At 30.6% G+C, this 14346-nt stretch overlaps 1 long non-coding RNA gene across 1 annotated transcript; it reads left to right on the plus strand.

The window, feature by feature from the left end:
• Window positions 1-3715: 3715 nt before the first annotated feature.
• LOC149537713 (uncharacterized) lies at window positions 3716-4471 on the plus strand. Its single transcript, XR_016356419.1, has 2 exons — window positions 3716-3979; window positions 4108-4471. It is a non-coding gene; the product is annotated as an uncharacterized LOC149537713 (long non-coding RNA).
• Window positions 4472-14346: the final 9875 nt, after the last annotated feature.

A 14346-nucleotide genomic window follows, 5' to 3' on the forward strand; every position in this document is an offset into this window, starting at 1 on the left:
CTTTAGATTATGAAGGTCTTCTATTTAGACGCCAAAAATTCTTTAATGTTGGGCATGTTGCGGTGAAGTGTGAAGCTGAAAAATCCAAATCTAAGAAACCCTCCTCCTGGTGTTAGGGTTTTTTATCACAACGCTATATGGTTGTCAAGAAGCACACTTTAGTTAGGGATGTCACCTCAAATGACTTTTTTGATATTCAATGATAGGAAGATGGTTCTTCTCCTGGTCATGTTGGTTCTACTAAATTGTTTATTGTTGATGTGGTCCTTTTTGCAGTTGATGATGGAGTTTTAGTTGCCATTGAAAAGATCTTGAGTGATGTTGTTGGCTTTTCCCTGCATGGTAGTGATTAGGCTGGTTTGAAGTCTGATGGGACAATTATGGATGTTGGCCCTGCTAATACTGGTTGTTTGGAGGGTGAACCTATTGTTGCAGTTCAAAGTACTATTGTTTTTGGCACTATCCTTGTGGTTGGGGATACTTCTTCCCCCACTAGGGAAACTATTATATCTTTGATGGTGTTGCAAAAGTTTCTTCTGCTAAAGCTAGCTCTGATTCTACTGGATCTATAGATGGTTTGGCTTGGCAAGCTAAGGTGTCTAAGGTGGAAGATGGATGATTTGCAGTTGAAGGTAAACATTCAAGAAATCCTTCTCTTCCTTTTGACATGTCCCTTAGATCTCACAAGTTGGGATCCAAGGGGAAATCTTAGGGTTGTTGTTTCTTATTCGTAGGGCAGTTGGTGCTTGGTTGCTTCACTTTTTGTCACCACTAGTTTGTGATTGTGGAGTGTAGGTCGTTGTGTACTAAACCTATTTTCATCTTGTCACTGGGGTGGACCTTCTTTGGTGCCAAACCCATTTTTTGTTTTTAGGTATCCTTTTTGTCTAAGGGCTTTATTGTCTATATTTGATGTTTTGGGTATGTTAAAGGGTTTTTAGATCTCTTCAAAACCAATTTTCCTAATCAAAAATATTAATATATAATAAAATTACAATTAGATTTATATACAGAATTAAAATTAATAAAGCATGTATTAAGTTGCTACATAGCACTTATTAGTACTTGTCATAGACTAGGTATTGTTGTAACACTTTTTGAATTCTTTACATTAAGGAGTTATTAAATGAATTATAATAGACCAATTAAAATTCAATTCAATTTCTTTCTTTATATAAATGTAATATTTTTAAAAACTACATGATAATATTTTACCTTTATAATTTTCTTATACTAATCTTCTATCTTTTGATTGTTAGTTTATTTATTATTTTTAAAATCCATTATTATGTTTGCAATCTTAAATTTTTAATCTAAACTTTAGACTTATATTATGCTTATATATAAAATATTACAAAATAATATAAAATATAGAACATTACATTACAATATAATATCTAATATAAAAACATATGATAAAATCAAAATTAATATTTAAATTAATTATAATTTATAAATTATTATTATTATTTAAATGTTTATAACCAAAATTATTATTTTTATTGTCATAACTATATTAAAATAAATAAATTATATAATTTATTCATTAATTCAAAATTCACTATCAATATAATCTTACATTGCAATTTGTTAATTAAAAAAGTTATTATTTCTACTATTTCTTAATACACTTTTTTTAATGCTTGCAAAACCAGAACTCGTCAACGTGAGAAAGGATAAATGCATACGAATAAAATTATAGACCACGAAAATCAAACATATTATTACTATTATAATAATATTAAAAAAATATAAAGGAAAGAGGTTAACCGACGACATACGGAGTTGGGAATGGATCCGGCCTCCGTTGACCTCCACAAAATTAGGAGAAAAAAACGTGAATAAACTTTTATCACATAATTAAAATCATCTGGTTTTTTAACTATTTATTTATAATCTTTTGAGGGGGGTACACAAACTTAGGTAGTTCCTTTTGAGGTAAATTTGTAATTCAGTTTGAAATATGGTTTTCAATTTTTTTTATATCCAATTATAAGTTTAGAAATTATAATGGATGGTTTGATATTGTTCAATGTTATTTTATTTTCAATATTTATATTTTATGGTATATATTATTGATTATTTTAATTTTATTTATAGTTTTTAAATATGATGTCTAATTTGTTGGGAATAAATTTAAGATTTTTTTTAAAAAAATGTTCTAATAGTACAGATTTTGTTGGGAATGTTTTCTAGTACAACAATTGTTGTGAATCATGTTTACACGATGGACTTGGGTTTGAAATTTACAAGCTATGGTTGTAGATAGAAGAAGGATTGATAAAGCACTAACATGAGAAGATAATCCCCTTCCAAGGGACTACCACAAAGGAGGATACAAAGGTTCATAGAGACTAGGGCTAGTGAGATGAATGCACGTTTCTAGTACAACAAAAGAATAAGAGGTTAATAATAATATAGATTTTGTTTGGTACTTGAAAATTTTGAAATTCAAATTTCAAAGATTTTTTCAATTCGTTTTACATAAATATAATCATAAATTACTAAAATTGTTCTTGAAATTATTCATGTACAAGTACCAATACGAAAACAAGCATTTTTAGTTAAAATTATGCTAATATATCCCTCTTATTAAAATTAGTTCAACTCTCAAGAGTGTCAAGGTGAATGTATTTCAATTAAAAGAGGGGTAAAAATTTTATTGAATATCAAAGAGAGCTGAACAACACAAGAAACAAAGAGAACTACATAGCTTTATCTTGGTCCACAAGTTGAACCAGCATCTGAGATAAATCAAGGGGACACATCCTATGATCAAGAATATTCCAAGCCGGCCCCTGCTCAGAGGCCCATTTAGCCAAACAATCAGCCACACCATTCCACTCACGAGAGATATGCAGAAAAGATACAGAATCTAGAGAATTGCATAACTGAATGATCTGTTGAATAACTAGAGTCAAATGCCAATCCACATGCACAAGGTCCTTATTATGCAATAAGTTCACAACCACATGCGAGTCAGTCTCACAGATGATTCTTTTCCAGCCACATTGACAACACTATTCCATTGCAACCAAGATAGCTAGGGCTTCCATGAGGTTATTAGTATGGTAACCCTTGTATATAGAAAATAGAAACTGAATATCACCAGAACTATCACACCCAACTCCCCCAATACTAGCCTGACCATCAAGGTGAATGTACTTATAGTGCTATGAATGTACTGATAATGCGTATATCTATACTATGTCAAACATAAATTTGTCTACTTTATACTATCTTAAAATATAGTGAGTAAACAAATTTATTTATTTTGATGTGCAAATTTCTTTCACCAATAACGAGCTTCCACCAGTAACGAGAAAATATGTCATTAAACTCAATTTTCAATTGCCAAGTCCTATAGCCAGTAGTTACAAAAGTCAAGCCACAATTTTATAACTTAATATCGTTAATTTTTCAAATTTTAATATTGTGATCATTCTAAACAAACGATTTTTATAATTCCAATCACTCTCTATTCAGGTTTAAGTTGACAATGGGCTCTTTGTATTCATCAGCAAACTCTGGCATTCCATTGTTTAATCGATGGAACAGGTATAAGATGCTGTAGCAGGTATATGCACCATGTAAGCTAGTTGTCACCAAGGGTTGACTCTATCTTATCTCTCTTTTACAGTAATCAAATATAATCTTCAAGCCTTACATAACACCCCCCCAACTGAAAATTAAAAATTAAAAAACCTCTTCGTCATGTTTATATATCTCCATCCCTATTTCATTTCAACAAGTATCTATCCTCTCTATTTCCTCAGCATTTCAGTAGGCATTTTAAAGCATATCTAGTCCATTAGAAGAGCAGGCTCAAAGCTTAGAATTTGACATAAGATGGCATTATGTGTAAGAGGTCTTAAACTTGTTTTTACAGTGATTGTGCTGAGTGCTCTTCTCTTTGAAGAGATTAATGGTGCTCCTGCTCCTGCCCCTTCAACTCAGGCTCAGGCCCCCACAAGCCATGGTCAGCCATTAAAATCTTCACATAACTTTAACCCATATTTCTCTATTCTTATTTCTTATCACTAACATTTTATATATAGTGTTTATAACTATAAATTCTTGGGTGCTTTTGTTTATGATTTGTTGCAGGTGTGGGGATTAAGGAGAACATGAATGGCTATGCTTTTGTACTGGTGGGACTGATCTCTGCTATATTTGTCCAGGCATTCCATTAATTTTCATTTTACCTTTATATTTTCAATGGGCTGATGGCGGTTATCTACAATAGTTCATGTATTTGTTGGGATTTGGGGTGGCCATTTGGGTTTGTTGATGGGATTAGGGATAAATATTTGTGTTTGTTGAGAGGAAAAATAATTCATATGGATATGGTTTTGACCGTATGAGAATTTATTTAGAATAGAGATTTCATATTTAATGTCAATCAGGCTGTGTTCGATTCGTCTCTCCATATTAATGGACATAGATTTTACATTTACCGGCGTTAAGTTAAGCAAGTGTTGATTTCAATTAGTTTCATCTGAAAGTGATTCATAATGGGAATTAGAGATTTATAGTTTGTTTTTCAAGTTTTAAAAATGATAAATTTTGATTGCACGTCGTAGGCCTGTAAGATGAAGATTCTGATGGGAGAAAAAATAAAACGTTTTCTTAAGATGACCCTGAATCGATGTAGAATATATGGTCGCCCACGATTTTTAATATTTGCAAGTAATTTCTGATTTCTGTATAGTTTTCAGAAATTAGATCATTCATAATTTTTAGTTTTTAATAAATAATTTTTAGAAACTATTTTCTTCAGATATACATGGGTTCACAGATTCACAGATTTTGAGCTTTGTTGCAGCCATCCTGCAGCTTGTATTGTCCTCAGTGAATAACAAAATTGATTCAACTACATTAATTGTACATCTTTAATAAAAAATGTAAACATTACATATTTATACATATGATAAGTATGAAGTTATATTGAATTTTAGGGTTGCTTATATATCATACCCTAAAGTTGATTCCTGTTGTAAAAGTTTAAAATTGACTTACAATGAACTTAATTTTAAAAAAGATTTTAGATGTTCTAAAGCAATAATACTTATCTTCTTTTTTTAATTTATAGAATTTAAATTTTGTTTTTATACAATTATTCTTTGAAGATTTTATTTATAGGTGAGTTTGAAATTATGTCTTATTTAATATATAAAATAAAAAATATTGTTTTAGAAATAATATTTTAGTTATATATGTTTTCAATTTGAAAGTAATATTATTTAGCATAAAATAAGAATTTTTTTAATAGGTAAAAGGCCATGAGGCCCAAGAATGTGTTTAGATTTTAAAAAAATATCAAAACATCTCAATTGGGCACCAATAATCAGAGATGCATAGGTATCCTTGCCCTACCAAAAATATCTCAAAGTGATTTGTCCAATTTTAGCGCCTATTTTTTTCGAATTTTTAACATTGCTATTATACTTCTTGTGAATATAGCCTGAAAATTAAACTTAGCTATGATCGAGTTGTTAGAACAAAAAGAAGTATGCTTCATAATCAAAATGATACTTATCTCCTATTAACTTGAACTTTAATATCAAATGGTATATAAAGAAGTTTTGAATAATCAAATATATGTCACTTATTAACATTATACTTTCATAATAAAGCTTAATTTAACATATTTATGTTAACAGTAAAAATTCTAAACCAATTTCACTTGAAGAACAAGTATCTAATTTATACTTATCCTATAAATATATTTTATGATTTTTTCTTCGAGTTGATCAATGATGGCTAGGGCATATTGAAGTTTAGAATTAAGGGTCTAGTTAAGGGTCTTTCTTTTTCTTAATGCAATTAGGATAACTTATGAGTCTCCTTCGATAACTAACTTGTTAATACTTATATCTTTACTTAGAGATAAGTCTTCTATCAAGGCCTCTAGTTTGGCTAAGTTATTAAACATTAGTCCTTAAGGTTTGGTGTGTTTAGTTAGGCATAATCTGTTATCTGAACAAATAATACATCCTAAGCTTATTAGACCTCGATTACCTCTAGAGGCCCCATAAAATTTTAATCTTAACCATCCTATAGGAAGAGGTTCCCATTTATACTCTTTCCTAACGATCTTGTTGGATTTTGTGTATATCATTGGTGGGTTAATTAATTTAAACTAGTTTTTATGCATATCTACATCCCAATCTGGGAAGGAACCTTTCTCCTTATATGAGTTTCAGAGATTATTTTTAGCAACCTCAATAATACAAGCCTCCAATTTAATAAACAAGGATGTTAGATCCATCTTTTCATTACAGAAAATTCTTCTATTCCTTTCTTTCCATAATTCCCATAAGTGTATGGAAGGGGATATTTTCCATAAATTTCTATAAGTTACCTTGAACAATCATGTCTTGGCCAAATTTTAAAAGGATCAAAAAGGTTATTGAGGAATGCAATCTGCCAATTTAATTTCTTACATAACCAATACTAACAATTCTTAGCAAAGGGACAATCATAATGCAAGTGTTCAAAAGTTTCGGATTCCTTTTAGCAAAGGGACAATCATAACACAAGTGTTAAAAAGTTTCAGATTATTGGTGTCTTTGGATCTTAATAGGCCCCATTTAAGTTACTCTTAGATCTAAATGCCTTTATGCTTAATTTCCCCCATCTTTCATTTTCTTTCCCCAAAACTTTGAACACTTTCCAAGATTAAGATCCACTTCAAATTAACAATATCAAGACTAAATTGAACTTGGTCTTGTCCTAGACATGTTCAACCAAAGTTGACCTTATCTTAAAGAATTGAATCTAAGTGGCCTCCAAGACCAATGTAGGGGTGTTTGTTTTTTGATCTTTTTTTTTTTTTTTTTTTTTTTTTTTTTTTTTTTTTTTTGTCAGTGTGAAAATTTAAATCCTAAAATGATTATAAAGGGACATTGAGGCCTCTTATTTTGATATTACATTATTACAATTAAGATTGTGTGCAACAAGTCTACTATTAGTGATTTCAAGGGAAAGTGCAATCAAGATGATTAAAGATTTGGATTTAAGATTTGAAGGAAAACACCTAATTCTTGAGATCTCTATAAATTCTCCACTTCTTTAAGATCCATTAAAGAAAAGGAAATGTTCTCTCATTAATGAAAATTTTTGTCCCATTAAGGCCAAGTAGAGAAATTCGCAGGCAAACAAGAAGATTCATTACTCTTCTATGTTCAATATTTCAAGCATGCATTCATTCAAGATCTAGGATTGGAAAGTGTCTATAGCCATGTATTTGTAAAAGCATCCTTCATTCTAAAATTTATTCCAAGAATACAATACAAGCATCTTTGTGGAGTTAATTGATTTCTACATCCATCCATGAGGATTTCTTGTGCAAGGTAAACCTAGCATTTACCATGTTTATGCAATTCCTATTTTATTTCAGTGTTTTATTATGTTTATGCAATTCCTATTTTATTTCAATGTGGATTCCTATTCAGGACTTGAACAAGGAAATCCCTTTCTCACAATCTTTCCCCTTCTAAATGTGTGCAAGAACAATTTTTTAAAGTTTTAGATATTGATTTCAAGAGTTATAAAACCAATGGTAAATCCTTCATAAATGTCATAAAATTTAGAGAAATCAAGATAGGGTAAAATTTCCTAGATAAGGTCAATTTTTATTCCTTTTAATCTATAATTTTTACACTTAGAATATACAAGTGTCAGAGTACCATAACTCGAACCATTTCTAATTTTGAGAGTTTTGTCAAAACCAAATCCAAAGTTCACCTTTCCTCTTCTAACTTCAAGGTGAGTTCATCCTTTCCCTTTCCATCTAGTACATAGTTTTGTGAGCCACATGTGATATCACATCTTGTTATTTATCATTTTCCTAGTAATATAATAAATTTCCCTTCATACATTTTCACATAATACACATGATCTTGACATTAAAGGAATGCATCCCCAAATCATATTTCATCCTCCAATCTAGATTTTGTATTAGTAACCCTTCATCTTTTTGGGTTGTGCTAATTTGATTTGGATTTGAGGGTGATCCATTTATGGTTTTCTTGATGAATCATACACTATTCCATATTTAATTTGGTGATTGATCATCCTTCATATCATTTCTTTTGATATATTTTTGTGAACTTGATTAATGGCATTTCTTCTTTTGATCAAGTAGTGTTATATTTCCTTTGCATGTGCTTTTCCTCATAATTAGAATAATGGAATTGGAATAGCCCTCAATTTAGGGGTGGTTGATCCATACTTAATATCAATATTTCCTTTATGAAGATTCATTTATTATCAGAACAGGAATGTTCTACTTGAAATGGGTTGGCACTATATATATGCACCAAGAACTAGAATCAGTCATGCTTCAGGAAACTCACTAGAAGTAAGGTTTATTCTATAGTTACAGGAAGTAAAATTTTGGAAGAGAATAAATTTAAAATAAATGTTGAATCTAAGTGCACACATTAAAATTTGTGATTAACATTATTGAACACACTATTCTCACTAGACTTAGATTGGAATTTACTTAGTGTTTTGGTTGTAGGAACATGCATCTACTATCTAAAATATAAATAATCATAGAAATGTAGTCTATTCTACTATATAAAATAAGCTAAGATAATAAGGAATACTTTCCAAGTGGGCCACTTGGGTGAGCATGAAAAGAACTCAAATACAACTTATATTCTCAAAAGATTTCTTTAGTTAACTTTCAAACAAATTATACATGGCTGCAAAGTCTACAAAGATATTTTTCTAAAACCAACCATCTATTATGATATTCAAATCTAGATCCTTCTCTCATAGGAGACAGGGGTGTAATTTAAAGGAAATTTTCAATACTATCTAAATTCACCACGTGAAAAAGGCAAAAACATTATTACATCAACAAGTAAGGAATATTTAGTACTATAACAGAAAACTGCTTGTTTAGCATGAGCCCTATAATCTAGGAACCATCCCATCCTAGATCTTATCAACCTTAGGAACACCTCATGACTCAAGTTTTTTTAGTTGTCAACATAATTTATTGTATACTGATCTTCATTCCAATGCCTTCTATTGTAGAACCAAGCCTCTTGCTACTTTCTTTAGGCACTTTCCTCATCCATTATAGTTATTTCTCTGCATCATAACGATTAACACATAAACTAGAGACAAACTTCCCACACATATCATGCAATATATTTATTCATCAAATGATTAAGTAAAATTAAAAACACATTCGTAGAATAAATACTAAGATTTTATATTTTCATATCATTATAAATGGTTATACATAGTTTTTATCCTTGTCTGATCAAGAAAAAAGAGATTAACATAGTCTTGGCAACATGCCACTTGAGAAAAAGATCATAACATACATTTGTAAATCATGGAAGAAAAATATAAACTCAAAGTTTGAATAACACCTAGACCAAGAAACTTCTATTAAAAATAAAAATTTAATATTATATCGCATCATTGTTGCATACTTAAACTAGTGATGGTCCTCTTGCGCAGTAAAGTTTCTAGCATGGGCATGCATCCTGAAGTTACCCACTATTTTTTCTCCACTACCAGTACTATCAAGTCTCTATTAGAACCCTTTCTCTACTAAATCATTTCCATCCTAGTATATTCTGAATCCAACTCATTACTTGCACAACCATATAGAGGCTGCATGTACATATGAGGATATCTCTGAATGAATTCCCTAAAAGTAATTAGGCTGTAAAGATCTACTTTCCTCAATGGGGTAGGAAGCCTCTCCCACCATTGGGCCAATGTTTTAGTATCCCATTGTCCTTCATGGAAAGGCATCCATTCCATTTCTCTATACACCTTTTTCCTTAGCTTAATTTTTTTTGTTACATGCTCTAGATTGTTGAAAACATATGCAAGTTGCAACCAATTAAAGTACATGGTTGATATTTTTCTACATTCTGACTTGAGAGGTAGTACAATTTTCATTTTGAGCTTGGAATACTTATGTACTAATCTACAAATAAAATGACATTACATTCCCAAGACATCAAGGCTTTCAAATGAACATCCCCTATAAACTATAAGGAATTCTAATCAGTGTTTGTGCTCAGTACATATTTATGAAACTAAAATTTACTTAACAAGTTCTAAATCCAATTTGGAGATGTTTGGAAAACATCATAAAAAATTTTGACAACTCAAGACTATGATTTAAATTCCTTCAATGTCCTCATTAATTTGAATAATAGAAATTGTTCGTCTAGACACCATGTATACAACCTAGGTTGTGGTCTACATTTTGTTAATTCTGGCATCATTTCTATTATGACCTCAATCTTTTTCTTTAAATGAAAAAATTATTTCTTTTTTTTCTCAATTTCCTTATATAAGTTATTCCTCTCTATTTCCCACATACTTCTTTTATAGTGCACATGCTTATAGAAATCCAAAGAAATGGAATGATAAGTTAAGTAGAAAGAATACACTTATGGCCCTAGAGGTGGAATAAAAACTTCTAGTACATTCATTTATTGTCTTTCCACTTCTTCCCATTATTTATTAGGTGTTACCAACTTGTCCATAATAGAAACCAAATAATATGATCTCTAATCCTCCTACACTTCTACACCTTCTCCTCCTATTCTTGTTTCTATAGGAAATCTCTTTCCTCTCTTAACTCTTTCTTGTACATTTCTTCAAGACAAATTTCATGTGTTGCACCCTCCTCCATATTTTTATAGTTCCTTAGAGGATCATATATATCTTCTCTAATTAAGGAATGTTTCCCACTTTCTGGGGAAGAGAAAAAGACATAGAGTACTTTGTTTCTATTTCTTCAGTAATCCCCTACTTTTCTTTCTCCATCTCACTTATTTCCCGAGGTTCTTCTAAAACAACCTCTTCTCTTTGCATAACCTCATTTTACCTAATCACAAGCTTCTTCTTATTGGGGATCCTTGCATGGCTATTGTAACCTTCTTTCTAGATTTCTTCTAAGAGCCTTTTTGCAATAGGATCCACAACCACTGAAACTACTTCTTTTGTGGGCTTCTCTCTTTTTGGTGTTAGGATATGTTATTTTGCAGGAACAAGGGAGACATTTTCATGTACCCAAGCTGAGTAAAAGTACAAAGTTGTGTCACCTTTTAGGCTAACTTATTAGAACGATGGAATTTGAGCATTTATATCTAAAAATCAATTTTATCCAATTTCTAGATTTCTTCTAAGAGCCTTTTTGCAATAGGATCCACAACCACTGAAACTACTTCTTTTGTGGGCTTCTCTCTTTTTGGTGTTAGGATATGTTATTTTGCAGGAACAAGGGAGACATTTTCATGTACCCAAGCTGAGTAAAAGTAAAAATTTGTGTCACCTTTTAGGCTAACTTATTAGAACGATGGAATTTGAGCATTTATATCTAAAAATCAATTTTGTTCAAACATATGATCTAGGTAAATTCATTCTAGCTAAGTTATACATGGTCTCACACTTTTCCAATTGGAAATGTCTATTAAATGCATGTTTTATACTAGTTTGTATCCAATTATTAAAAAAATAAAATTATTTCAAAAAAGTAGCATTTCAATAACTCTTACTATTTTTTATATAAAAAAATTAATTACATATAAACACCATTTTATAGAGCTCAAGTTAAAGAACATTCTCATATAGATTTTATAGTGCTCATATTGTACTTAAAAATCTCTACAAACATGTATTTTAACACTCAAAAAATGTCAATTTTGACAAAGAAAAAAATATTAAATCATATCAAAAAAAATAAAAATTATATGACATTCTTGAGGAAAGAGTCCTCTTCTAGAATATATATTTGTTGTCCTATACATAATAGATTTCTTTTGAAAAATGTGGTGGGATATGAAAACTATCGATTTTAGGTGAGTTGAAATTTGAAGTATTATAAAACAGAAAATATAGGTCTGAACCCAATTTTTATTCTTGAATGTTCTACCTATGTATGTTATCAATAACATAGTTTGAGATCAAAGTTAAATAAGTTAATCTCCATATAATTTATGGTCGAAACTAGACTCCTAATTTTCAGTATTTTTCAGAAGCTAAAAAATCATGTATAAAAATTAGGAAAATGCGTCAATTTTTATTCCAAATAATTATTAAAAATTATAATCCTAAACTTCTTCCATTTCTACACATTTCATTAGTTTACTTAATTTTCAAATTCAAAATAATAATACCAATTTTATGTCATTGAAGGTGAATAGTTATATTTTTGTTAGCCTTTTCCTTTACAAAAGGGTGACATAGGTTTCCCCCAGGCCACTTTCCCTTCTTGTTCCTTTGGGAATCAATAGTTTGAGGAGTTGTCGAAGACCCAACTGGTAACTCTATAGCTATAGCCTCCTAAATATTCACATTTTCACCCTTAGAATATTCACATTCTCACCCTTAGACCTTTTAATCTTATGGGATAGTGAAGATAATGAGGGTTCTATGTTTCTCTTTACAATATCCCTAGAGGTCTCAACTCTTTCCATTACAAGCTTCCCACCAAACCCTACATTCTCTAACTAAACCCTTTTTGCTAATGAAAATTCCTCCCATCTCATGGATGAAATTTCCTTGAGGGGTCACTCAACTAGGAGTTTTGTTAAACCATGGTAAGTCACAAAGTGATACTTTCCTTTCCTAGTTTCTTAGGAACTTAACTATAATTAATGAATCAAAACATTTGTCACATTGATGGGTCTTGAATATCTTATAGTAATCAAAAGTTTGAAATTTATTATGTGTGAACAAAACACATGACCCTTATTGGACAAATACTTGATGATATAAGTAGCAATATGTGGATGTGGAGTGGGAAGAGAAAATATTTATGCACCATTCTTGTTCACTTCAAGAGCCTAGTCCCCCTTTCTTGTAAAATCTAATTGTGCAGTTTGTGCATCATGCATATGAGGGTAGGGCTCTCCAATTTTAGGAAAACTAGTAACTTCATCAATTTTCTTCATTGAAGATTCCCATTTTTATTATGTTCACCATGGATTCACCTTCTCTAAATGTAGAAAAAAATTCAAAAGCAATTTCTACATTATAGTCATTCGGCATGAGAAAATGATTGTCACCCACATTGTTGAAACCTTTGCAAGAACTCCTAGTCTAAGAGAAATGTAATATCATATGTGGCTTCATGATTAATAGGGGGTATGCCCATTGCTAGAGAAATTTTATGAATACCATAGAAAAAAAAAATCTCAAACACCATTTCTCAAATCCCTTAAAGAACTTCAAATATGTGCAAGATAAAATTTCATCCACTATTAACATTTAAGAAAAAGAGCACGGATGGAATGATGAGAATAACAAGGCATTATTAAATTAAATGTCAAGGATAGGCTTATGGATACACAAAGTTTTACACATTATTTCTATCACATTACTATCAAATTCTCACAACAAGAGTAGGGTGCAAGTACATGCAAATCTTGTGAAGTAGACAGGAATATTGATGTGGACATCAACATAAGATGAACATAGCATAGAAAAAGGAAGGTGATGAAAAATATTTTTTTTAAATAAAAACTTTCCCCTTTCCCCTACTTAATTGATATAGTTCATGTGTCCACATGTGTGACTAGGTCATCATCAATTAATGCAATAAACTCCACTAAGTATCAAATTTATTGTGTAAATAATTATAAAATATTTAAATGAAATAAATAATGTCACATACCTAGCATATCAAAGTGATGTAAAGTACCTATGCATGATGTCATTTCATCAAAGTGTTCAGAAGTGTTAATAGAATACATGAGATGAATGGGTAAGTGGGTGGAAGACACATGGATTGAAGTGGGATGAAAATTTTATGATGGAAATAGATTTATTTCCTGGAGAGAAGGAAACCTTATCATGATCTATATGCTAGCATGCTAAACTAAGGAGAGAAACCCAACTCCTTGGAACTTGTCTACATGAACCTTAGAAGAGGAATTAATACTAAATTTATGCATGAATTCCACTTTGGTTGTGGGTTTATGATATAATCATAAGTGACACCCATTAACCAATAGTTTAAAACTTAAAGGATTAATAATAGTTAATTGAACATAATCATTATCATATAATTCTTAAATCTCATATGGTCCTAACTATCATGGAGTCAATTATCCCTTGTTATTTTAATGTTGTGAGACAACAAAAAGGACCAATCCTATGGGGAAAATTTATTACTTTTGATGTGATTTTAATGCCATTTTCCCTCTTATTTTGTACTATTTTAGTATGATTTAAGGCATATTTCGTCATTTCATCTAGTTCATTGAGATGTAGGAGTTTGGCTTGTTGTGTTGGAGGAAGGTATCTAATGCCAAGTTTGTTCACATTGTCTTATTTCATATTCAATTGGTAGTA

This window comes from Cupressus sempervirens, chromosome 9 (genome assembly GCF_028749045.1).
Source record: "Cupressus sempervirens isolate cs-2001-9-10 chromosome 9, ASM2874904v1, whole genome shotgun sequence".
Classification (NCBI taxonomy): domain Eukaryota; kingdom Viridiplantae; phylum Streptophyta; class Pinopsida; order Cupressales; family Cupressaceae; genus Cupressus; species Cupressus sempervirens.